Source organism: Piliocolobus tephrosceles, chromosome 19 (genome assembly GCF_002776525.5).
Source record: "Piliocolobus tephrosceles isolate RC106 chromosome 19, ASM277652v3, whole genome shotgun sequence".
Taxonomy (NCBI): Eukaryota; Metazoa; Chordata; class Mammalia; order Primates; family Cercopithecidae; genus Piliocolobus; species Piliocolobus tephrosceles.
The window spans coordinates 40,992,882-41,020,870 of record NC_045452.1 but is presented as its reverse complement, the minus strand read 5'-3'; the positions used below and the strand labels follow the sequence as shown (position 1 = coordinate 41,020,870).

Here is a 27,989-nt window from a genome sequence, read left to right as displayed (position 1 = left end):
GGCAAAGCATTTGCCAAAATGGATAAAATATTAACACAGCAATTCAAAAATTCAAGAAACCCTAAGTAGCTCAGTAAACCCCAAATAGAGATTAAGAAAAAAGAAAATCATACTAAGGTACATTACAGTTAAACCGCTAAAACTTAGCAGATGAGGTCAAGTTTCTTTTCTAAAGCAAATTCATACCTTTAAATAGCATTATTAAATAATAAATCTTAAAAAATTTTAAAACTACTTATTCATCATAAGAAATTAAAAAAATAACAAAACTTAAGATTCACAGGAGATTGGGTTACCAAAAATAAATGCTTAAATTAAGTTATCGGAAGAAGGGAAAACAGTTAAATTGACAGATTAATAAAACTTAAAGATGGTTATTTTAATAATAAAAACCCAACAAAAGACATGTGTTTACTTTCAGTGTTTATTATTTTAATTAAATAAATTTGATTCAAATTAAAAAGCACAAATGCGAGAGTGAAAAAATGATATGACTACGGATTCAAAGGAAACTACAAAAATAAGGGAAACGGTAAAAATACGCCTTCTATAAATAAATTTGATAGCTTTAATGAAAAATATAATTTCTGGCCAAATATAAATTATAATATTTTACCTAAGAAGCAGAATATCTGAAGAAGCCTATTACTATGCATATTACTAAAAGGATTATTCAGAAATTTTAAAATTTACTCCAAGATTTTATAAGATTAGGTTGTATCATATAAAACTACTTTATGCTATATATAATAGAGTGCATATCCATAATACTTGGTTATATTTGAATCTCAATTTATTTTTGACATTAGATTAACTTGTTACCAAGCTTGAGAAAACACTACAACCATGCAACTAAAAAAAATAGCACATGCAACACTCTCAGTTATGAATATAGGTGCAAAAATTCTAAAGGAAATTCTAAAAAATCAATTTCAATGCTAAATAAAAATGAAACCATACCATTTTAAGTAGAATTATTCTAGGTATACAGACCCACTTCGCACTAGGCAACCTATCAGTTTAATTGATAAAGCCACAGTTCAAAGGTAAAACTACACAATTACTTCTACCCACGCTGAAAACACATTAATAATTAAGATACATTTAAAAATTAATAAGCTTTATTTTTAGAGTAGTTTTAGCTTTACAGATATATTGAGTAGAAAATAAAAAGTTCCCATATACTCCCTCTCCCTACCACAGTTTCCTCTATTATCAATATCTTGCATTGATGTGACACATTTATTATAATTGATGAGCCAATATTGATACACTATTATTACTAAAATCAGTAGTTTACTTTAGGTTTCACTCTTGATATTATACATTCTAGGGGTTTTGACAAGTGTATAGTGATGTGTACCCACCACTAAAGTATCTCATATAATAATAGTTTCACTGCCCTAAAAATCCCCCTTGTACTACCTATTCATCTCTCCCTGTCCTCCAATCCCCAGTAACCACTCATCTTTCTACTGTCCTCAAAGTTTTGCCTTTTCCAAAATGTCATAGAGTAGGAATCATACAATATTCAGCCTTTTCAGATTGGTTTCTTTCACTTAGCGACATGTGTTTAAGCCTCCTCCATGTCTTTTGTGGCTTGATAACTCATTTCTTTTCATTAATAAATAGTATTCCATTGTATGGATGTGGATGTACCATAGTTTATTTGTCCCTTCACTTATTGAAAGACATCTGGGTTGCTTCTAAATTTTGGTAGTTAAGAGGAAAGCTGCTGTAAACATTCATGTGCAGGTTTTTGTCTGTATGTAAGTTTCTAATTCATAAGGGTAAATATGAGGGAGTGTTACTACTGAGTAGGAGTATGCCTAATTTTGTCAGAAACTGCCAAAATCACTTTCCAAGTGGCCATACCATTTTGCATTCCCACTAGCAATGAGTAAGAGGATCTGTTGCACAACATTCTAATCAGAATTTGGTGGTGTTGATGTTTGGAATTTTGGTCATTCTAATGGGTGCGTAGTAATATCTCGTTTTGATTTGAAAGTCTCTAATGATGTTGAGCATCTTTCCATATGCTTATTTTCCATCTATATATCTCCTTTGGTAAGGTATCTGTTGAGATCTTTTGCCTAGTTTTTAATTGGACTGTTTGTTTCTTATTGTGGACTTTTAAGAGTTTTTTGGATATCTTAAATACCAGCTTCTATCTGACATATGTTTGACAAAATCCTCCCGGCCTATGGCTTATTTTTTCATTCTCTGAACAGTGTCATTTACAGAACAGAAGTTTGAAATTTTAACAAAGTCCAACGTATCGATTTTTTTATGGACTGTGCTTTTGGATCTAAGAAGTCATTGCTAAATTCAAGGTCACTGAAATATTCTCCTATTTTATTTTCTCAGCATTTTACAAGATATATTTTTAATTAAAAACAAATAGACACTCTGAATCAGTCATGGTCCCCACAAGGATTTTTAATAGAAACTGTAAGGAAAGGACAACTTATAATGGGCATGGCAAGGTTAAGGAAATATACAAGGGATAATGCTTGCAACCGTGATAAGCTGTCATCACCCAGGTCAAAAGGAAAAAGGGGAGGAGCTAGTGGTGAGATCCACTGTGGAGGCTATGGTGGAGGAGCTATTATTGTGAACTCCACTACTACTACAGGTTTCACACCTAGGCAAGAAGAGTGGGTAGTCCTTATAAGTTGATAGATATAAGAAAGGGGCCTGGGCGCGGTGGCTCACGCCTGCAGTTCAAGCACTTTGGGAGGCCGAGGCAGACGGATTACGAGGTCAGGAGATCAAGATCATCCTGGCTAACACGGTGAAACCCCGTCTCTACTAAAAATACAAAAAACAAAAAAGAAAATTAGTTGGGCATGGTGGCGGGCGCCTGTAGTCCCAGCTACTTGGGAGGCTGAGGCAGGAGAATGGCGTGAACCTGGGTGGTGGAGCTTGCAGTGAGCCAAGATCGCGCCACTGCACTCCATGCACTCCAGCCTGGGTGACAGAGTGAGACTCCGTCTCAACAAAATAAAAATAAAATAAAATAAAATAAAAATTTAAAAAGAGGAGGCTTGGCTGGCAGGAACAGGAACAAGGATGGTGGAGACCCATCATTCTAAGAAATAGTTGACAAGCCATTGTTCTGAGAAATGGTTAACCAAAAACAACCCACTTGCACAATATCCTGTTCCCAAATACCTTGTTTTGCACATAGACCCAGCTGCGTGACCGTATCGTCAGGTAGCCTCTCCAGCACAACCCTATAAAACTTCCTTCCAGTCCCTGACTCTTCGCAGACATCCTCCTCTCTGCTGTGCTCCTCATTGTTCTCTTGCAATGTATCTCTGCACTTTGTACAACAAATCTGCCTTTCTTTACCCATTACTGTCTTGGTAAATTCTTTCACTGTCTGCAAGCTGGACCCAGCCAGTCGCACCAGCAACATTTTGGTGGTCCATACGGAGACCCCTCCCCTATTCACCCCTTTTCCTCTTCTCCAACTCCAGCCTCTTAGTGGACAGCATCGAAGCCTGGAGACATCTGATGGCCCCCAATTGGGGCTACTCCCTGGTGGATGAGAAGGCCCCAGTGGAAAGACGTTTGACCATCACCGTCCGATCGAGTGAGAGTGTAGAGTTTACTTTCCTTTCCCGTCTTCTGGTGGACAAACTCTAGTATCCCTCTGGCAACTGACAGTAACTGGCCAGGGCCACTCTCTGATGTAGCCTAAAGGCCAAGGAGTGAACAGGTTTGGCTGCCTTGCTTGGAAGGGAAGATGGTCCTCTCCTAACCCTTCTGGTCAAAAGTCCCCGGTCCCTACATGTAGTGCAAGAGGCAGCGGCAGCTTGACCAGGGAAAACCCACACACATTTTGGGGAACTCAGACCCCCTCCTTCTCACTCAAAATTTCTCCTGTGAAGAAAGCCAGCCATCCTTTTCTGGACATTTTAAGCAAGATGATCCCAAACAGCAACAGAACAGTGAGTCTTCCCTCAACCTTTTCCCCTTACACCTGGATTCAGCACACAGTGTAATTCATACCTGGACTGACCTGGGGTTGCTCACCCTGTGTTCATCTATCCAGTGTAAGGCTCTCGTGCTGAGAAGTCCTTCCCGATAGGTGGGATGCTGCTTTGGAAAGTGACTCTCAAGCCTCCTCAGTGGACATAAGTGGAACTCCTTTTCCTTGGATGGAGATCCCAAGAGAAACTGTGCTTTGTGTCCCCGGTAGACGTTCTTTTCCCATCCCCCCATGGGACAAAGCCCTTCCATTCTCTCAGACTCAACTCTGGGCTGCATTCGAAAACATCGGGATAAACTTGACCCCCAGACCCTCAAAAGGAAACATCGAATTTTCTTGTGTAATACAGCATGGCCACTACTCCTACTGGCTTCCAAATGAGACCTTTGCCCCCAATGTATTTTGCAGCTTGACCTCTTCTGTCATAATTCCTCTAAATGGCTTGAGATTCCTTATATCTGAGGTTGTGTAACTCTTTCTAAGTTTGCTCTCCACTCCCTTACATGGTTCCTTCCTTTACTAGGACAGCTGCATTTATACTTCTACTTCTCCTCTTCAGTCCTTTGTCTCTTTAATTTGCCGGTTAAATTTGTTTCTTCCAGAATGTAGCAACTCCACAGCAAACTCCTAATGATGCAAGGATATCAGCCGCACCCTCAGAGAACCCCATGAATCTCCTCTAGACTCACTGGACACCAATTCCGTATTAATACGCTCTTTCTTCCTCAGTTCTATCCTCCAGCAGCATCTAATAGACTAAGTCCCATAACTAGGGACAATAATACACAGGGTCTGGGCCGGGCGCAGTGGCTCAAGCCTGTAATCCCAGCACTTTGGGAGGCCAAGACGGGCGGATCACGAGGTCAGGAGATCGAGACCATCTTGGCTAATCCGGTGAAACTCCGTCTCTACTAAAAAAATACAAAAAACTAGCCGGGCGAGGTGGCGGGTGCCTGTAGTCCCAGCTACTCGGGAGGCTGAGGCAGGAGAATGGCGTCAACCCAGGAGGCGGAGCTTGCAGTGAGATCCGGCCACTGCCCTCCAGCCTGGGCGACAGAGCGAGACTCCCTCTCAAAAAAAAAAAAAAAAAAAAAAATAATAATAATAATACACAGGGTCCCCTAACAGACCAACAATCATAGATAGGGCCCACACTGTGCCCACAGTCAGCAGGATGCAGTTGAAAGATCAGACCTCCATACTAATGCCAAAGATTTGTCATCGTTATTCTGTCAGGGTGGAACATGGAGTCCTCGTAAGGTAATAGATACAAGAAAGGGGCTCTAACTGGCAGGAACAGGAATGAGGGTTGGGGAGAGTCACTGTTCTAAGAGATGGCTGACAAGCCATTTTTCTGAGAAACAGTTAACCACAAACAACCTACTTGCACAACATCGTGTTCCCAAATACCTTGTTCCACATGTAGCCCCAGCAGCATGACCCTATCTGTACACAGCCTCTCCAGCATAACCTTACCAAACTTCTCTGCTGTGCTGCCTGTTGCTGTCTTGCAACATATCTTTGTACTTTAGCTAAGAAATCTGACTTTGTTAACCCACAACTGTCTTGGTAAATTCCTTTACTGCCTGTAATACCAGCCCCAGCCTATCACACCTGTGACAGATGGAGAGGCTAAAGTACCTTTACTTCTCTCTCCTCACCCTCAGTAGCAAGCCAGTGATCCTCGCTGGCCAAACACAACAAGAGGGCAGCCAGCAAGGGAGCCTGGGGCCTGCCGTCTGCATGGGCGATAATACTGGGGGCACAGGCAGAGCCAACATGAGTGGGCCATCCCTGTGAGAGAGGGCATGTGAAGCATGATGACCACAGCTCTTTGTGTAACCAAAAATCAGTGTTCCACACTCTAGACTCTTGCAGACCAAGGGTCAAAGCTGAGTTCTAGCACTCATTGGAAAGTTGATGTCTTTAAGCCTCTGCATTTTATGTGTAATTAGGATTAATAACAGTGCTACATTATAGATATTAAGATGATTATTTATTTTAAATGTTTGTGAAGTATTAATGAGTGCTCAGTAAATGCTAGCTGCTATCACTACTGCTGCCACTACTATCAAGACTACTACTACCATTACTACTACTAATACCATAACTACTGCTATCATTACTATTACGATCATTAGTACTACCACCACTACCATCACTACTACTATCATTACCACTATTATTACCATTACCACAATTATCATTACCACTACTACCACCATTACTATTACTACTACTGCTATCATTACTACTACTGCTACTATAAGTACTACTCCTACTCCTACCATTACTAACTACTACTAGTAGTATCATCAGTACTACTACTACTATCATTACTACTATTACCACCACCATTACTACTACTGCTATCGTTACTACTACCACTATGTACTCTTACTCCTACCATTACTATACCACCACCACCATTACTACTACAGTTGCTACTATTACTACCATTACTACTACCATCATTACTACTACTACTATTAGTTTATTCATTATTATCAGAGGTGACGAGAAGCAGGCAGCATAACCAGGAACATAAGTATTATTTCTCAATATGAGACAGAATCTCTATATTAAATTAATAGCCAAAGCCATACCCAGCAATGAAGTATTTACATGTTCTCACTAAAACCCAGAACCAAATAACCAGGCGATTGCTACCATCATTATCACTGAACATTCTAGAAATTTTAGTCAACATATTAAGATATGCAACATTAGGAAAGAGAACAAATTTACCTTTTTTGGGTTAACATTTACAAAACATGATGTTTCTCTGCCAAGAAAATCACTCCCCCATTTAAAAATTAAGTGGCTAAACCCAAAAAGAATGTATAAAATTTATTGGTTGTTCTAAAAACCAGGATAAAACTATTCATAATATTTAATGAAGATAATTTTCCACTTATAATGGCAACACAAACTATTAAGTGCCTAAATAGCTTTATATAGAATTTTGCAAACAATATAAAGGCTAGTAAAAAATAAAAGCAAAAAAACTTATAACTACATTAAGAAAGCTGGGCACAGTGCCTCATGCTGGTAATCTCAGAACTGTGGGAGGCTGAGGCAGGAGGATCGTTTGAGGCCAGGAGTTGGAGACTAGCCTGGGCATCATTGCAAAATCACATTTTTACCAAAAATAAAAAAAAAAATTAGGCAGGCATGGTGGCATGTGTCTGCAGTTATCTACTTGGGAGGTTACAGGTAGCTAGACTGCAGTAATGGTAGTAGGAGCAATAATGACATTGGAAAAATGTCGATATTTTACAAATTCATTTATAGGGTTAACACAATTGCACTTAAACTTCCACTGAGATTTATTATTAAATGTGTTCAAGTAAAACTAAGATTCATCTAGAAGAATGAATTCACAAGTAGAGTTCAGAAAAAACTTTTTAAATGCAAAACAGAAAAGATTAACCAGTGAGATTTGCCCTGTTATATATAGAAACATAACACTAATATAGACAAAACATGTGGTTTTGGCACAAGAATAGATTATTGGAACAATGAAATGAAATAGAAACTCTGGAAAAAGAATACATACATTAATAAAATGAAGTAAACCTAGACATGTATTCTGACACATTACCCCCCAAAAAATACCAGGTTGATTAAAGATTTAAATGTCAAAAATAAGCTACTATAAAAATCTTAGAAGAATATGCAGCAGAATATTTGTGTATCTCAGAGTGAAAAAAGGGTTTTACAAGTATAAAGGCAATGCTAAATAGAACAGAAAATTGATATGACAACATGAAAGAAAATCTTTTATATTTCAAAAGTCAGCTTTTCAGTTTTTGCCAGTAACATCCATTGTTTCTAACCATGGGGGTCTAAGTTTCCAGGCTTGTATTGGAACAGGATTAGAAATGGAATTACACTACACACCGGGTGATTGTGTCAACAACCTCTAGAATGATTTCTTCTTGGAATGAGACTTAAGATACCATAGTTCTACTTCTATTGTGCATTGATACATTAAGTCATTTATAACATTTCCCAAAACTCCAATCCAGAGAAGTTTCTCTATCACCAGGGCATTGCTTTTGGAATTCAGGGAGGCCTGAGTTCCCGATGGGAATGGGAGTGAGATGGTCCAGTGAATGGTAACAGTCACTATTATTCCTTACTTTACAGAGGAGGAATATTCTGCTCCTTTATGAGCCAACATTTACTTTCTCTGAATTAAATGCTACTGGTTTCTTATTTATAGAAAGCAGAGATTGACTGGGCACACTTTCCCCCACAGTTTCCAAGACTCTGTAATTACATGCAAAATAGTAAAATTAAATTCAATCTAGATGAATCCATATTTCAATAAGGATATTAGTGACTTATGTCTAAGAATTAAAATTAGACACGTTAATCCTGTCATGCTTTCCATTCAAATGTTTGTCCTAAACAGCAACAACAACAAAAACCTGATTTCCTAATAGTCCATTTAGCTTTTATTTCATGCCATTTACAAAGTTGAGGCAACATAAATGCACATTACGCATATCTCTGTCCCATATCTCAGTCTAGATAATTATCTAGACAACCTAGATAATGAGGGGAAGGTTGAATGGCAGAGCAGATAAACCATGTCTTCATGGTCTGAACTATTGAGAGTAAGTATCATCTCCATCACTTAACAACTGTACCACTCTGGGCAGATGTGCTGCGCAAGCCCTTTCAGTCTTGTAGGCTTACCCAGTAGTCAGGATTTGCTGCAAGAATACAGTGCCAGCTGTGCTTCGGCCACTGCTCTCAGGGCACTGTTCCCTTTCTCTTTATATGTTCTGCTATGTCTCCCATAGCTACCAACCGGCCCATTCTTCCAGTCTTTCCCTGTTCAGATCCTAATGGGAGAGAGTTAATGGTCTTAGATAGTCACCATAATCTCTTTTGAGCAGAAATTTGTTGGAGAAGCCAGGCCACTTTGAAGGACACAGGCTGCCTGATATTCTGGCTGCCCTTGGGTCAGATCTCATCCCTGGTCAAAGTGGTGCCACCACTTTCTCAATGATTGCTTAATTCTCCCTCCTTCATCATGCTTTAGAAGGCAGCATTTGTCTTAAAGGAGCACAGTGGGCAGGGCAGCAGCAGTGGACAACACGCGTATTACAGCAGTGCTGGGTATCATCATAACCAATGTGAACATGTGGATTGTTCTTAAAATGTGCCAGACGTCTTATGAAACATTCAACGTTTCTTAATTCACTCTCACAACCAGAATGACGTAACTGTTGTTGTTATTATTATTTGATATTTTACAGACAAAGAGAAGCTTACAGCAGGAAATAGCTTTCTGAAAATGATAAGATCAGTGGGTGGAATATTCTATCGGATTCCAGAGTTTATGCTTTGAGCTATCAAGCTATACTCTTTCTCACTATATTTCCCTGAGCTTTGGTTTCCTCATCTATAAAACTGGAACTGCACTGCCTGTTTGACTTTAGAGCTACAGGCAATAAACGTTATGCATTTATTATAGTAAATAGCATACAGTAGAGCAAAGCATGGAAATTCAAGAAGTAACAGAGCAATCGTCAGAATGTCTATGTGGTAAATCTAGATAAACATTACTTGTATACATAATTACAGTAGTGCCTTTAAAACGCATACCAACAGCACTTTAATAAGTCAAGAATGCATGTGGCACTTATTAGAGAAAACACCAATTTTTAAACATCATGTAAATAACAAGCTAATAGAAGAAGAAATGTAATTAGAAAACATTAAATAAACCCAAAAACTTTAAGGAAGGACAAAAAAAAAATCATAGAACAGACAAAGAAAATAGGAATCAATAGTAAGATGGTAGATTTAACCTTGAATTACAGTAAATATAAACAGACTAAATATTCAAATTGAAATATAAAGCTCGTCAGAGAGGGTCAGAATACCAAACAAAGCTAAACAAGCTGCTTACTTTAAATAGAGAGATATCGACAGGTTGAAAGTAAGGATGGTAAAACTGCTATGCAAAGCAAAAGCTACAAAATCAAAGCAAAGAGTGGTTCGTTTCAGAATAATAATAGTTTCAGGCTTAATATGAAATAATCGTAAATTTGTTTATACCTAATAACATTGCCACAAAACATATAAAAATTGACAGATATACAATCATGTTAAGAGACTGTATAAGTCAGATTTCTCCAGAAAAACAGAATCAAAAGGATATATACATTAAGAATTATATTAAGAAATTTATTTTAGAATATTGGCTTACATGGTTGTGGGGCTGGCAAGTCCAGAATCCGTAGGAGAAGCTGGCAGGCTGAAACTCAGGCAGGAAATGATGTTGCAGTCTTTAGCAGAATTTTTTCTTCTCTAGGAAAATTCAGATTTTGCTCTTAAGGCTTTCAACTGATTGTATGAGGCCCGCTCACAGTATGAAAAGTCATCTTTATGTGAAGTCAACTGACTGTAGATGTTAACTACATCTACAAAATACCTTTGCAGCACTACTTAGATTAGTGTTTGATTAAATAAATGGGCACTAACGGCCGGGTGCAGTGGCTCACGCCTGTAATCCCAGCACTTTGGGAGGCTGAGGCAGGGAGATCACCTGATGTCAGGAGTTCAAGACCAGTCTGGTCAACATGGTGAAACCCCACCTGTACTAAAAATACAAAAATTAGCCTGGCCTGGTGGCGGGCACCTGTAAACCTAGCTACTTGGGAGGCTGAGGCAGGAGAATCACTTAAACACAGGAGGTTGCAGTGAACCGAGATCGCGCCACTGCATTCCAGTCTGGTTGACAAGAGCAAAACTGCGTCTTACCACACAGACACACATACAAAACGGCACTAAAGCCTGGCCCCCATGATGGCACAGGAAACTAATCGTCATGGGGACTTTATCCACACTTCTGAATATATGTTACATTTCAATATTAAAAAAAAAAACACAAAATCATAAAGCAATCAACAAAACTAAGCTGAATGCTTCGTAATTGCTGCATTCCCTGGGAAGCTGACTGTGAGATGGAGATTAGCGTGCAGGACATTTCTTACGGGTTGTTCTTGGGATCAACGCCTGTGGAGAGGAGAAGCTGAGGCAGGATCAGGAAGCGGGTAAGTAGAGTGCACTGCTGGTGAAGCGGCATCGCTGTCTGTGGTAAATATCCGGGGTTCATCATCTCTCGTCAAGATGATTAACGACATGGACACATATGGTTGAGTTAAGGAGCGGAAAGTTTAACAAGCAGAAGAAAAGAGAGAGGAGACCAGCTATCAGACAGCCTTGAGAGAAAGGCTGGTCCGTGACTGACTGCAGCAGGTTTTATGGGCAGGCTTGAGGAGGCGGTGTCTGATTTATGTACGGCCCGGAGATTGGTTAGACCAGGGGCGACGTTTACGTAGCGCGCGGGGGCGACGTTACGTAGCGCGCAGGGAAGGCTGGTCACCCCACCCTAATCTTAGTCAGCAAATAGGCTTTCCACTTGGCAGGCGCCATTTTGTCCACTCCTTACTGTACGCAGGGCTGGCAAAAAGTGGAGCCGTTCTAGGCATGTTCTAGGCATTTAGAACATGCCTAATCCCAGGTAGTGTTTTTTGTTGTTGTGTTTTGAGACCGAGTTTCGCTTTTGTTGCCCACGCTGGAGTACCATGGCGTGATCTGGGCTCACCACAACCTCCGCCTCCTGCGTTCGAGCGATTCTCCTGCCTCAGCCTCCTGAGTAGCTGGGATTACAGGCGTGAGCTACCGCGCCGGCCCCAGGTAGTATATTTTTATTGGCACAACTGCCGGCATTCGCCTGTGCAAGCTTTCAGCTTTCTGTCTATGTCTGCAGCTCGATTTTCCATGCTCTTTGTTAGAAAAGAAAATGATTTGGGGGCGGCTTTTCATTAAAAGGAAAACCTTACTGAGGACTCCCATACCCTCATTATCTGCCTAAGTACTTTCTTCTTAACTCCTATATCACTGGGTCAGCAGCAACCCCAGTCAGACCTCAAGGGAGATGGGAAGATGGGAAGATAGGACGATCAGTCAGAGCTATGCTGAGTTGAGGCAAGAGGGCCGACCTTTATGGATTGCAAATCAGTGACTCATCGGAGGTGGGGCAACCTGGAAGGAAATGTGGCTTTGGGTGAGGCAGGTGTCTTCACAGGAGGCAGTCTCTTTGTAGCTGGAGAGGCAATTGTCAGTGTTCCCCTAGACTGAAGGGTGAATTATGGGAATGGAATAGAACGTTTTGTTATAATGATTTGATTGATGACTTATTTCCTGTTTCCTTAGTATCATCTTGCTGAGCAAAAATGAAGGAACCTGGACCCAACTTTGTTACTGTAAGAAAGGGTCTTCATTCATTCAAGATGGCTTTTGTGAAGCACCTACTGTGAGTAGATGATTTCCTGTCAAAGACAGTTAACAAATCCTCAGAATATTGTTTCATGTACAGTTATTGGAGATGAGTAACTCACATTCTCTTAATTGTAATGGTTCCTTGGAAAGTCATCGTGGAAGATGAATGCTGGCTCATACATTTTCCCAGACAGGAATTTGGCTGCCAACAGGGAATTCTGAACAACTGAAAACTCCAGATGAATGCACATCATCATGATGGTTAAATTAAAAAAAAAAAAAAACATGGTAATAAAATTTCCATGAAATATTTTGTGTAAGCGCAGATAACCAGTCATTTTCTTTGTAGAATTCTTATTCTTAAATAATTGAGAATACTTTGTTCTTTATGATATGTGGTGGGCAGCTATACTGTGATTTTTCTGAGTGACTCAATTTTATTTTTTTCACATTTAATGACTTTGTTTCTCCTAAGTGAATGCACAGATAGTGTATTAATCAGGGTTCTCTGGAAAACCAGAACCAATTTATTATCAGGTACTGGTTCATGCGATTGTGGAGGCTGAGAAGCCCCATGAGCTGCTCTCTGCGAGCTGGAGACCCAGGAAAGCTGTTGAAGGTCAAAGAAAGGCCTGAGAGCTGGAGCTGGATGGTATAGATTCCAGCCCAGGTCTAAAGACCTGAGAACCAGAAGCACAGAGGGTAGATGATCAACATCCCAGCTCAGTCAGACAAAGAGAAAAAATTCTCCCTTCCTCTCCCGTTTTCTTCTATTCAGACCCTGGATGGATTGGATGAGGCCCAGCCACATTGAGGAGAGCCATCTGCTTTAATCAGTCCACCAACTCAAATCCTGATCTCTTCCAGAAACACCTTCACAGATACACCCAGAAATAACATTCAACCGGTTAGGAGCATCCCGTGGTGCAGTCAAGTTGACACACAAAGTTAACCATCACAGATACACATCAAAGTTAAGTCATATTAACATAGACTTTGGCAAGCTGTATTTTAAAACACAGTAGGTTAGTGAGTCTCGTTTAAGAGCACTAGATGAAAACCACAGATAAGGATGTTTTTGACATTCTGTGTCTGACCCTTCAGATTCCTTGCCTCCCTCCCCACCATGTTCTGAACCCCAGAATGCTGACCTCTATGAACAGCCTCACCTGGGCTCTGTTACCCTCTGGCTTCCCATTGGCTCATGGAGGCACAGAGGAAGTTGGGGCAGGAGGACAGAATGGTTGGGGTACCAATGCTCCTCTCAGGCCACGGGTTGGCAGGGGCTACATTCCTGTGTGAAGCTCACTGCCTCACAGTTGTCTCTAGCTCTCCGTGGGGTCTGGTGACCTCTCTCCTTACAGTCCCATCAGTCCTAGGGGAGGTAATGGCTCTCCAGGGGGCGCTGCCCATGCATGGGTGCTTCAGTGTCTCTTGTTGGTTCCCATAGCCCCACCCACACCTGTGTAAATAGCTCTCCATTAACCTCTGCTTGCTTGCCTGGTTTGAGTGTACCATCTGTTTCTTTCCAGCACTCTGACTGATACAGCATTTTTGGCGTAGGTCTCCATCACATATATTTACCTTTGTGTCCTCTGTATTCCTCATTGATCAGGGTTGTAAATTTTCTCTTCCTGTGACACTAAATTGCCCTTAATAAAGCTTGTTGACCCTGAAAGTCAAAGAGGGCAAAATCAGAGCTAGTCTCAATTTCTTAAAGTGGACATTATACAGAAGGTTAGGAAGTATTAAATAAAAGTATTCACAGATGTGTTCCCCCCGCCAAGCTAATAAACATACATATGTACTTTTGAAACCAGTGTAACCCCAGGTTTCTGGCTCCTAGTAGGTGCTGATTAGAGCAATGAGTTCCAACTCAGCAGTTTTTGTAAGCTGAACATGAGCTGTTAACATCTCCGCATCAACTCGGGTTTCCTTTTGCTTTTGTTAAAATTGAAGTTTTTCATTTAATATAAGATTTAGAGATTTCTATCTCAGAGCTCCCCAAGATTTGCTACTTTTGTCTAACCTTGTTTTTAATCTTAAAAATTTAGATTTACTTGTAATTCTAAGTATGAACATTAATTTTGCTTTTATTTTCCATTTTACTGCACCAGAGGAGGGGAACAGATACCAAACCACTGATTATTTTGCTTCCATCATTAATACACATGAGAATATCAGTCTTCTTGTGTACCTGGAACTTAAAAAAAATTGGTTTTTAAAAAATTATAGTAAAATATACGTAACATAAAGTGTATCATTTTAACCATTTTTAAGTGTACAGCCAAATGGCATTAAGTACATTTGCATTGTTGTGCAACTATCTCTACCATCCACCTCCAGAACCTTTTTTTATCTTCCAAAATTGGAACTCTGTACCCAATATACAATAATGGCCCATTCTGTTTTTCTGTAAGCCCCTGGCACCCACCGTTCTACTTTGCTTCTAGGAATTTGGCTACTCTAGGTACCTCATATAGGTAGAATCATGCGGTATTTGTCCTTTTGTGACTGGCTTAGTCCACTTACCATAATGTCTTCAAGGTTCATCCATGTTATATTAATAGCATGTCTTGGAATTCCTTTCTAAGGCTAAATAATATTCCATTGTATGAACAGACTACATACTGTTTTTCTTTTCATCTGTTAGTGCAAATTTGGGTTGCCTCTACCTTTTGGCTGTTGTGAATAATACTGCTGTGAAGATAGGTGTACAAGTATTTGTTCAATCTTTGCTTGCAGTTCTTTGAGCTATATATGCAAAAAAAATGGGATCCTGGATTATACAGTAATTCTGTTTAATTTTTGTGGAGCCACCATATTCTTTTCTGTGGTGGCTGCGCCATTTTATATTCCCAATAGCAGTGCACAAAAGTTTTTCCACATCCTTGATGGCACTTGTTATTTTCTGTTTTTTGTTTTGTTCTGATTTATCTTTTGACATGGAACATTCTTATATATGGTTACAGATCCATCGTGGTGGTCTTCATCAAGTTAGAGGCTGCAAAGCATCCATATCATTCATTCTTCTAGGGATAAAGGCATTTGTAAAATATCAAATTCAATAACACTGTTAAATGTCTTAAACTTTGTGTGTGGGAGGGAGTAACTACTGGATTTTATAAGTGGTTATTACACTTGAAGATGCCACATTTCTTTTCTATTGAACATTTCACAGAACAATTTAATTCATCCCAGCTAATATTTTCTGAAGGCCACTATGTACCAGGTTACAGGTGAATGGGCCCATCAGTGAACAAAACCTTAAGAAAATTACAAATCATTTGGAAATCCACTATTACAGTGACTTCTTTAGGGATGACATTGTTTTCCTATATGCTACCTAGGAAATGTGCTTCCTTCCGAACTCACTGTTATGTCTCAAGAGATTAGTTCATGGCTCAGAAGAGACATGAGTGAGAGGCGCTCCTTCTATAGCCCACCCTTTGTGCTTCTCTCTGGCACTCACCACTTTCCACCTTGTCATTCGTGTGCTTGTTTTATTTTCTTACAAGACTTGGAGTTTCTTGAGAGAGGTTTTCATCCGTATTTGATTTTCTACAGTTATCTGCAGCATTTTGCATATAAGCATTCAAAAGATCTTTATTTCATTTGCTGAATAATAATGAACATGGCTGTTTTGTATTCTCTTTATGAGATGATCAGTCACATGCAGCCACGGAGGAGACACAGGGGAGGCTCAGGAAAACAGGGTATTATACTCACAGGTCCTACAAAGAAGAGGCACGCCACGCCACATAGGACCACATGGGAAAAAACACCGGAGTGGTCAGGAGGCAGGAGGCAGGGGCTCGGGAAAGCATTCAACCAAAACCTTTCCTGAAGTTTCCTTGGGGAAAGCAGGTGAGCAGCTTAGGATGGGCTAGTTTGAATCATCCTGGTGGGCTCTAAGCTCTAGGGATAGTCCCTCGTTGTCTAGTACCCAGCTCTGGGATGGTTAAGGCAGAAATTTCAAAAAAATTAAAATTTAAAAAATATATATGTGTACAATATCATACACATATATATACAAAATAATACACATATATATTGTGTTCATACACACACACACAAGTGGCAACTCTGTGCTGGGGAGAATGGTGAGTCTAGACATCCTGAACTCCAGAAAGATGGTGAAATAGGTAATCCAAGTCACCTCCCCATCTGCTCCTGACTTGGGTGGCTCCCTTGGTGGGTGAGGGGGTTGTTGGTCTGCACTTTGGCGCCCTCTAGGTGAGAACACTGCATAGCCATTCTGGTCTCTGCTGCATTGTAGTTTTCATAGGAAAAAATTAGCAAGCTGACCTCTGTTTTGGAATACCTCAGAAGCTAGAATAGAAGCCCACTCACTCTCCTACAGCACCACTTTACCCCCACACACCTGTCTTTGCTAGGTAATAAGTAGACGCGGCTTGCAGGCACAAAGCGTGAATACTATTAGTAAATTCACCTTGTGAAAGCAGCTCCACCTTCCTCTAATTTGGCCTCGGGGGTTGTTTTGCTATTTTATGAGTCTGTATGTAATTAGTCACAATTAAAATCTGAAGTCTAAGTATATTCACAGTCCAATTTCATCTGAGGCAATGAAAAATAAATAACCCACAGTGACTTTATTACTTCTGTTTCTCAGATGTGGGGAAGCAAAATAGTGCAGTGGGTCCCTTCACGCATCCACAGGACAGGTAGGATCTGCAGGGGCTTGAAAGTCCCATAGCTCAAGTTCATTTCACCTGGACTGTCAACACTGTCTATGGGCAAGACTTAAGGCAGAAATGTCCAGCAATTCTTTGTGTGCGAGGATCTCATTTCATCCTTCTTCCAGGGAGGAGAGGGGATGAGAAAAAATAACTCCCAAACCTCTTGTTACCGTTCTATCTCCACTTCTGAGCTCTGTCATTGTTTATGTCATTTGTATTCCAGATTCCAAAAGGATATGAAAGATCTGCCTGAGATCTAGTAGCATATTTCCAGCTGGCTCTTTGGAATCAAGAATATATACAAAGCATTATTGACAACGAATGTTTATTTACTCTGAAGATGGTTTCCCCTTCTGTATGAGTCAGGGTTCTGCATAGAAACAGAACCAATGGGATATACATAGTGCTGTGGTTTGAATGTGTCCCCTCCAAATTTCATGTTGAAACGTAATCCGTATTGAGGTGGTATTAAGACGTGAAGCCTTGTGGGAAGTGATTAAGCCATGATGGCTCCTCCATCATGAATGGATGAGTGCCTTATAAAAGGGCTGGAAAGAAATGGATTAGGCCCTTTTGCCCTTCAGCCTTCTGTCACATAAGGATACCACCAAAAACACCACTGATGGAGCAGGCCCTCTCTAGATATGGAACCAGCTAGCGCCTTGATCTTGGACTTTCCGGACTCCAGATCTGTGGGAAATCATTCTGTTCTTTATAAAGTACCTCGTCTTAGGTATTTTGTTAGATCAGCACAAACAGACAGGACAGAAATACCTGTAGGAGGAGATTGGCTTGTGTGATTACGGAGACTAAGGAGTCCCACCATCTGCTATCTGCAAGCTGGAGAACCAGGAAAGCTGAGGGTTCAATTTAGTCTGAGTCTGAAGGCTTGGCAACCAGGGGAGCTGCTAGTCTAAGTCCCAGAGTCCAAAGGCCCAGAACCAGGAGCTCTGATGTCTGGGGACTGAGGAAGACGGATGGACCAGTTCAAAAAGAGAGGGACAGAGAATTCCTCCTCCCTCCATCTGTTCTATTCGAACCCTCAATCGATTAGATGATGCCTGTCCACACTGATGATGGTGGATCTTCTGATTCAAATGTGAATCTCTTTAGCCATCATACCTTCTAAGTTCCCACGTTTCTTCTACCCTTGCCTATCCCTTCTTCTCTAACCTCACCTTGTCCTCCCTTACCTCCATCCCTTCCTCTCTCCCCTGCGTACATTTTGTGGAAAGCCTACGTATTAAGGGTAGATACAAGGCAAAATTGTTTCTCTGTTCATGGAACTTAGATACTACTGTACCAGCTACTGGAGAAAGTATTATGCACTTGCCAAGTAATACACAGGATTTTTGTCACGTATAAACACAACAAAGCCCAAAATCTACCATCATCATTTTCTCCTTCTGGTCACTCAAAGTCACATCAAGAGAATAAATTGATTTTGTCGGCCGGGCGCAGTGGCTCAAGCCTGTAATCCCAGCACTTTGGGAGGCCGAGACGGGCGGATCACGAGGTCAGGAGATCGAGACCATCCTGGCTAACATGGTGAAACCCCGTCTCTACTAAAAAATACAAAAATCTAGCCGGGCGAGGTGGCGGGCGCCTGTAGTCCCAGCTACTCCGGAGGCTGAGGCAGGAGAATGGCGTAACCCGGGAGGCGGAGCTTGCAGTGAGCTGAGATCCGGCCACTGCACTCCAGCCCCGGCAACAGAGTGAGACTCCGTCTCAAAAAATAAATAAATAAATAAATAAATTGATTTTGTCCTCAGGACACCTTGTCATGTCTCCCAACTTTCCTGTATAGCTGATGGTTGTTACTGCAGACTTAGATTAGGTTATCTTCAGGGTTGTGGGTTGAAATGCATCTTCCGAAAGATGTGTTCAAGTCCTAACCCTGAGAATGGGACCTTATTTGGAAATAGAGTCTTTGTAGATGTCATCAAGTATTGATGAGATCTTCCTGGAGTAGGATAAGCCCTAATGCAATGACTGGTATCTTTATAAGAAGAGGAAGTTTTAGATACAGACACACAGAGGGAGAAGGCCATGTGATGATTGAAGCAGAGTTGGCGTGTCTACAAGTCAAGCAATGCCAGCAATCACCAGCAATCACCAGAAGCTAGGTGGGAGGCACACAACAGACTCTCCCTCACACCCTGCGGAGGGAACCAGCCCTGCAAACGCTTTCATGTAGAAGGCCCTTACAGAACTGTGAGGGACTAACTTTCTCCTGTTTCAAGCCACCCAGTTTGTGGTGATTTGTTAAGGCAGCCCTAGGAAACTGGTACATCCAGTCAGTGCAATAACTTTCAAATATCTGCTTGCCTCCAACACTCACACTCCATCTGCTCCCATCCTTGATCACTGTGGCATCCTGCACATAGCACTCAAAGCTGGGTCAGTGTGAGCCAAGAGAACTCAGGAAAGGAGAGACATAAAAGAGAAGAAGACCTTGGAGAGAGAGGTTTTGAGACTGGAAAGCAATCATATAAGCCATTGGATACTTGCAGAAATCTTGGAGTGATCTCTGAATTTCCCCCAGAGCATGGAATGGGGGAATTTGAAGGACAGAGGCTTATGTTGCCTTTTGCATGGTGTGTAAGAAATCTCATTGAATCCTCTCTGCCACTGCATGGGCTGGAACCACTACCTGCAAATACAGCAAGGAAGCTGAGGCTCTGTGGGGTTATCTCTTGCTTAAGAATGACTGACTGGACTGACAAAGTTCAGCCATAGAATTAGAACCCAAGACATTCTGCTCTATAGTGAGTACTGTTCCTTACCACCCTTATATCTCTAAATCAACAAACTGGGTTGTTTTTCTTGGCCCTAACTTGCTATTTACCTATCTGGATTTCCTTCTCTTTCCCTCTGCACCTGGTCAAAAGCTGCTCATCCTTCAAAGTCCAGTTTCAATTTAATTGTCTCTGTATAAACGTTCCTGAGCACCTTAGCCTGAAGAGATATGAATCAGTCCCACTGGACAAGACTAACTGACATGCATATAATTTAATTTGCACAATTGAACACCTCCTGAGTTATTTCTTCAGTTACTGGCTTGGTCTCTTTGTATCTTTTGTTCTGAGTTATTTTTTTCAGACTGTTGTAAGCTCCTTGGGCAGAGCCCATAATTTATACATCTTTGTATACCTGGTGGGTCTCAGAACAGTTCATTGCCCACACAAAAAAGAGGCAAAATGAAGTCAGATGTCTTGGTTCTAACTACAGTCATCTGTACTGGAGTTGTTAATTCTAGGATATTGAATGCTTTTCTTAAACTTCCCAGTCTCTGTCTCCTCTTCTTTGACAATAGGGGTTTGAACCAGTGAATGTCAGTTTCCTTCAGCTCTGTTGGGCTGGGGCACTGCTCCTTTGGCTTAGGGACCTATGCCAGGAAGAGGGAATGTGGGACTCCTCTGGCCCAATTTCCAGGCCCCAGCAAGCTTACCTTGTCAGATTTACCAGATGGTTGGGCTGCAGGCATGACCTTGGTGTTCCTTGCAGGAAACAAAGGCCAGGTGTGATGCTGGCAGTGTGTCTGTGTGTCTCAGGAGTCTCTCTGATGTTCTATCTGAGATAACATGTTGGGAGATGCCAGATCTCAACAGGACAGATCAAGCCACATGTGCCCAGAAAGGCTTTTGGCAACATCACATTCACTTAGGAGCTGTGGTCCACAGGGGACTGGGGAATGATCTTCTGAATGGTGATGGAAATAAGTGTTCTTATTCTTGTTTACAGTGCCTTTTTGGGAAAATGGGTGAAATAAGGTTTTGTGTGTGTGTGTGTGTGTGTGTGTGTGTGTGTGTGTTGAAGTAGGGCTGGAATGGAAACTTGGGGTGCGATATTTGAAGCTCTGTAGTACCGTTCCTTATTGAAGCAACACCCCTCCCCTAAGTATAAACTTGTGGATGGCTTCCCCAGTGCAAGCTTGTACGTTTATAAACCCCAAGCTTTGCAGATTAGACGTATGGGCAACTGAATTTTTATACAGCAGATAAATTTTAAGAAATTTAAAGCATAATCATGTACATCCAAATGCTGGTGGTTTGTGCTGGCTTAAGAAGCGAGAATATTCCTTTGGTTGGTGTAGCGTTTCTCTTTACTGAACAGCATTAAAATAGCAACAACCAACTATGCACTTTAGAGAGAACCATCTAGACGTAGAGAGAAAGGAATCAATTTGTCTGTAGGTAGCAATGTCTGATAGTATCTATAAAATATTACAGCCAAGGAAATTTCAAGGGAGTGGAGCAATGGAGATTTTGTGCTTAAAAAGGGATCAATTAACTGGCAATCAGGTATAACTGTAGGTATAATTATATAGAAAACAGGCAACATGAGATCATTTATTTATTATTATGAGGGGATAATTTTATGCTCATTTTACTGAGGCTAATTTCTTTTTATCCACCTAAGAAGTAGATGTGAACATGCCTATTGTGTGTATTTGCAAAGGAAATTCAAACAGTATGTCTTTGTTTCAGAAGCAAATGCTGTTAATGTTGCTATTTCAGAATGAGTTTTATAATAGTTATAAATGTTCTCGTTTGTTTGCAAATACATTTAAAACAACAAAAAAGGAATACTTGGGGATTTGAATAGCATGTTTTCAACTTTAATTGCATTCTGTATTTAGAATTTAAAGGGGATCCCTGATCTTTGTTTTCTCATACGTTCCACTTGAGGCATATTATTCTAGGGCAGTGGTCCTAAGCCACAGATTTTTGTCTCTTGCCCCCACCCCTCCCGGTCACATCTGGTAGTGTCCGGGGGCATTTTGATTATCACAATAGGGAGGGTCCCCTAGTACAGGATTCTAGTACGTAAAGGCCGGGGCTGCCGCTAGACAGCCTAAAACACACAGGACGGTTCCCATCCACAAAGAATCATTCCAAAATGTCAGGAGTACTGAAATGGAGAAACCCTGCTCAAAAAAAAAAAAAAAAAAAAAAAAGAAAAAGAAAGAAAGAAATTTTATTTCCTTCTTACAGTAATCCACAGTTAATCTCTAACCCCATTTTGTTCACAACAGCATGGTGTCATGACTTAAAGGTATATCTCAAAAGAATCTCTCATATCAGTGCAGAATAGAGAAATTGTGTGCAGCCTACGTGTGGTTTGTCACTTTAGTACTCTGTGCCAGGTTATTTGACATTTCATGCTTCATAGTCTGCAATGCCCTCTCTTAGTATACCCATCTGACATTTTCGAGAGACTGATGTTTGCCTAAGAATGCTTAAGTGATGGCCAGATTTTACTCTGAGTGATACTACCACCTGAAAGTGGGGGAAAAAAAGGAGGGAAAAAAGTTAAATTTTCATTCTAAACATTTTCAAAGTTTGATTGGCAATAATTAATTCAACAGCTAAGAAGGGACTGCATTTGTTGAAAATCATAGCTATCAAATGTTATGGCATCTGGGAACCCTAGTGGTTGGCTACTTAACATGATTTTTTAGGACAATTCTACTGTACTTCAGCATAATAAACTGAAAAGGCATGAACAAATGTGCCAACTGCTTCCCTTTCCACTCCCATCCCCTGCTCTGGAAAGAAGCCCTAACACCTCTAATACCACACCACTGTAAAATAAACCCAAATGTTGTGCTTATTTTACTGCTATGCATTGAGCATTATTATTTGGAGATACTCTATGCTGCATCATTAAGGATCTTTCGTACTGGGTGGGGAAACTGAGTCACAGGGGATGATTAAAAGAAGGAAGAAGTCAGATGACTTCGGATTCTGTAGGCTCCTGCATAGAGAACACCTTAGGAAAAGCAATCCTTCATTCTCAGCACACGGAAGAAACACATTCCCAACTTCTCAGTGATGAACGCTGTTTCCTAACAGTGTGAGGTTAATGAACCTCCTTATTTTTGGCAGGATGAGGAAGTGGCAAGCAGAAAAACCTACCAAAGGGAGCCCAGTTCCAAGGCTTTAATTGCTTATGTGACTGTTAAGAAAAGAGCCACCTTCTTTCACAGTAGAAGGATACAGTTCTCTATTCCCAAATCTGGCAGCTATTCCTCAATTATAGAAAGAAGAAGGAAATTAAAATGTGATGGATTAAATAAGAGGGTGAACTGGTACTTATTTCCTAACTAGAAATTACCATTTTTGTGCTTTCAAATTGATAATTATCAGCACCATACTTTATTCACTTTTGTCATAAGGTCCTTCCTTTTAATTAAAATTGAGGTGCTTCACATTTCTTGCCTTCACTTAAGAAAATCAAGCATTTAAGTCCCTGATACTGGAAAGCTTTAATTACAGCACAGAAAAAGAAGAGTGAAAAGAGCTGGGAGTGGGGAGATGAGTCCCTTCATTTCCCAAGAACATGATCACACTGAGAACTCAGGGAGGTCCAGTGCGTTTGTCAACTTGCCAAACATTATGTTCATTAAAGGCCAGAAAGTATCCCTAGGGGGCGGATACACGTGAGCTCATTTCCAATCATTTTACCTGCTCTGCCTCATTTCAGAGCCCGGTCAGATCATCACCAGACTTCTCAGATTGTCCTAAAAAAATCTGCATTAAAATTAAGTCACAACACACATCTGGGTTTGCACCTGTATCTCACACCTGTGAGGAATGCTTTTATATTGAAATAAGACAAGATTCTCCAGAGAAACAGAATATATATATATATATATATATGTATTCTTACACCTATGTATGTATGTATATATACATATATGTATACATATATATTTTAAATTTTATTAAAAATTTTAAAGATATTTATTTTAAGAAATTGGCTTGTGTGATTGTAGAGGCTGGCAAGTTCAAAATCTTTAAGTCAGGTCAACAGGCTGAAAACTTAGGTAGAAGTCAATGCTACTGTCTTGAGGCAGATTTTTTTTTTTTTCCAGGAAACCTTAGTTTTTGCTCTGAAGGCCTTCAGCTGACTGAACGAGGGCCATGCACATGATCCAGTTATCAAGGAGAATCTCTTTTACTTAAAGTCAACTGACCAAATTGTCTACAAAATAGCTTCACAGCACCTAGATGATTTTGATGACATAACTGTGTATTATATAGCCTAGCCAAGTTGATACATAAAACTCATCATCACAGGCATCAAGCTCAAATGTTAGGGTTTGCAGTGGACTAATGCATACTTAAGTACCTGGATGACATCCAGAAGGGACAAAAGCCCAGAGCTTCCCCACTCAGCGTGCTGCCACCTCCATACCGATGTTGACTCTCTTTCTGTTTTCAGGGTCTAACCCATGTATTCCGGTTCTGACCTGCTCTATTTTCTCCTTATCCTCCTGGAGCAGGAGTGAATTAGCAAGTATGTTGAGTGATAGGACAGATTTCACTATTCCTTGAATGCCAATGGAACTCAAAGTCTTATGTCTCATGATTTTCCACTTGATTTCCATTTTTATGCTTTGGGTAATGAGGTTTAACTTGCCTCTCCATTGGGAATATAGATTCCTGGAAGGTAGAGAATATTTCATCTCATATTCTGTGTGTAGAGTTCACAGTTAGGGTTCAGGTGATACTCAGAAAATACATTCAGAATTTTAGAGATGTATGGAGTTGTGAAACTAGCAAAATATTAATCATTCTTTTGAGACACAGTCTCACTTTGTCACCCAGGCTGGAGTGCAGTAGCATGATCTCCACTCACTGCAACCTCTGCCTCCCAGGTTCAAGTGATTCTCCTGTCTCAGCCTCCTGAGTAGCTGGGATTGCAGGCACCCACCACCACGCCTGGCTAATTTTTGTATTTGTAGTAGAGACGGGGTTTGCCATGTTGGCCAGGCTGGTCTTGAACTCCAGACCTCAAATGATCCACCCACTTTGGCCTCCCAAAGTGCTGGGATTACAGGCGTGAGCCACGACACTCTGCCTAATCATTCATTTTAAGTGATTAAATCATCCATTCATCTTCTTTTAGTACATCCATCATCCGTTTTCCTTCCTTCCTTCCTTCCTTCCTTCCTTCCTTCCTTCCTTCCTTCCTTCCTTCTTTCCTTCCTTCCATCCATCTATCCATCCACTTATTAATTCAATAAATATTTACTGTTTTCCTTCTTTTGAGAGGTGTTTGACCTAAACTAAGAGGTATGGAGGTTAAATGACTTGTGGGAAATGAGAATGTTTTATTCTCTCATTTCCCACAAGTCACTTATATTGTTGCTAAAATTTAGTAACTGTAATAAAAATGCATGATTCCAGACAATGTATCTCATTTTATTTACTTCTAATATGGATATCAGATTGGTTCTCCTGCCTCTGAGTCTCAGTTGAGATCACAAAGAGGTGATAACAGCTCATTGGGAATTGGCCATTTGCAACCAAAGTTTGTGATATAGTTGGGAAGACTAATTGAATAACTGGGTCACGACAGGAGACATCTTAAATTACTAAAGCGACATGATTTTGGAAAGTCTGGTTTCATTTGTTTCACTAAACTACCAGCAATACCTTGTTTCCAACTTTGGTTTTTGTCAGTTAAGAGCTGGCTTAATATCCCTCATGGAAAAGATGGACAATATAGGCAAAAAGTATAAAGATAAAGTTTAGGCAGGGCGCAGTGGCTCACACCTGTAATCCCATCACTTTGGAAGGCTGAGGCGGGCAGTTCATGAGGTCAGGAGTTCAAGACCAGTCTGGCCCACATAGTGAAACCCTGTCTCTACTAAAAATACAAAAAGCAGCCACGTGTGGTGGTGTGCACCTGTAATCCCAGCTACTCAGGAGGCTGAGGCAGGAGAATCACGTGAATCCAGGAGGCAGAGATTGCAGTGAGCCAAGATTGTACCATTGTACTCCAGTGTGAGACTCCATCTCAAAAATAAAAAATAAAAAGAATAAAGTTTAAAGGAGAAGTATATATTTATGTATTATATATTTAATTAGCATATGCACCAACCATACAACTGCCTTCAGAAAATACCTTTCTGACAAAATTAGAATAGAGTAAAGGAGACATAGGTGGTAGGGAGGAGAGGGGTTAGGTGGGTAAATTTAGGCTGTGCCAAAAAAAGTGGGGCCCCTAGGAATGGGGTACCTAGGACTAGCATTGGCAGAAACCACTTGAGCCTCCAGCCAACATCCTTTTGCTGAGGCCTCTGCATGGTTGATAGAGCAGTCCCAAAGATGTAAATGGAGCAATTAAGCATCATTCAATTTATAGTGCTCTTGGCGAAAAAAGATCTTCCAGAATTCTTCATCTGCCCTAGGCAAACCTTTAGAGGCTCTCCTTTTGCTTATTCACACTTGTGGCAATTTTCCAAGAAGAAATTCCACTAAAAAGTCTGTTTTTTAATCCAAATTAAGCAAATGGGGAAGTAGTCTAGGATTATGGTAGGAGTTGAAATTCTGGTGTCAGACTGCCAGAGTGCAAAAACCTGGCCCAGGTTTCCCTCCTGTCTACTAAGCAGGTAGGGGGCGGGTGTGAAGAGGTGGTGGTGGGGGGTTGGTTTACCTTGACTAAGCTACTTCTCTGAGCTTCCACATTCCCACTTGTAAAACGGAGTAATAGCAGTCTTTACTTGGCAAAGTGGTTAGAAGGACTAGATGAGCCACTTCTGAAGAAGTGCTCAGTGCATAGTAAGCAAGAGAAATGCTGACTATTGTTCACATGTGTACAGTGAATGGGACTGTTACATGACCATCACATCAATGATAATTACATTTCCATGATTTTTCCTTTTAACTCATAATACCTTTGGGTATTTAGCTGGAACACAACATAATTTACTAAATGGATACTGTAGAATGCTCTTTAATAATGATGTCTACTTTGTTTTCTTGTCCTCAAATCAAATGGAGCCGAGTGCAGTGGTCCAGCTATTCAGGAGGCTGAGGTCAGAGGATAGTTTGAACCTAGGAATCTGAGGTTAGCCTGGGCAATATAGCAAGACGCCATCTCTAAAAAAAAAAAAAAAAATCAAATGGAGAAAACTATTGGTCCGTGTTCTGTGTTATAGACAAGATACAAAAAATAAACTCAGATTAATACAAGTTAACCAACTCTATAAAAATTCATAGAATTTTGTTATTTCAACTGCCTTTTCTACCACTATTATATTTATTGACTCTACCTGGGCATGCTTTAAAAATTCCATAAACATGTAAAAGTATATTCATAACGAGATATCCATCAACATTGGGAGAGAATCTAAAACAACTTATCCCCCGTTCTTTTACCCAGGTGTATTTTCTTCAAAGCCACCTATCTGTATCTGAGATTATATTACACATTTAAAGTTTTCTAGTTTATCATCTCTTCATAAAATGCATACCTGAGGAGGGTGGGGACTCATTTGGTCTTGCTCACCAGTGAGCCTCTGGTGCTCTGATAACACTCCAAAAATACATGTAGAATGAATGTCAAGTAAATAAATTCAGAAAATGGGCATTTATATTACTAACTTGAATATGTATACACAATTTCAGTTAATACTCGCCTGCTTTTATTATTTGTCTTGTGAGGTATGACATTTCCAATGCAAGCCTTGCCCTACTGAAGCCATCATTTGCTGAATGTGTAATTTTCATCAAACTGTACTTTAATATTAATCAAAATGAAAAGAATCCTCTTCTAGATATTTGTTGACCTTGAGCTTGTATCATGTTTGCATAATGAGATTTAAGTAGAACATACTTTAAGGCGCACAGAGCTATTTTTTCGTATTCTATTACAGACAAGATACAGAAGACAAACTCAGATTAATCCAAGAATCAAAAATAAAAAGACAAAAGATCAAGAAAAAGCTGTTTTTTTTTTTTTTTAAGATTAGCAAAATGCACAAGCCCCTGGTGTGATTATCCCAGAAGAAAATAGAGAGGACATAGCAAAATAATATTGACAATGAAAAAAGTTATCTAATACAGAATTAGTAAAGGTTTTTAATATCATGAGAAAACATAATTTCAATAAATTTAAATCTTAGTTTAGACAATTTTCTAGCAATTATAATTTTACAAAACTAACTCAAGAAAAAATGTGAATAAACC

General features: G+C 40.3%; 1 long non-coding RNA gene across 1 annotated transcript in view; it reads left to right on the top strand.

Moving 5' to 3' along the window:
* Positions 1 to 11,381: 11,381 nt before the first annotated feature.
* The window catches only part of LOC111524338, a 32,852-nt gene continuing 16,244 nt past the window's right edge, over positions 11,382 to 27,989 (top strand). The window contains exons 1-2 of the long non-coding RNA XR_002725761.1: positions 11,382 to 11,543; positions 12,239 to 12,338. This is a non-coding gene — a long non-coding RNA (uncharacterized LOC111524338). The remainder of the gene's footprint in view (positions 11,544 to 12,238; positions 12,339 to 27,989) is intronic.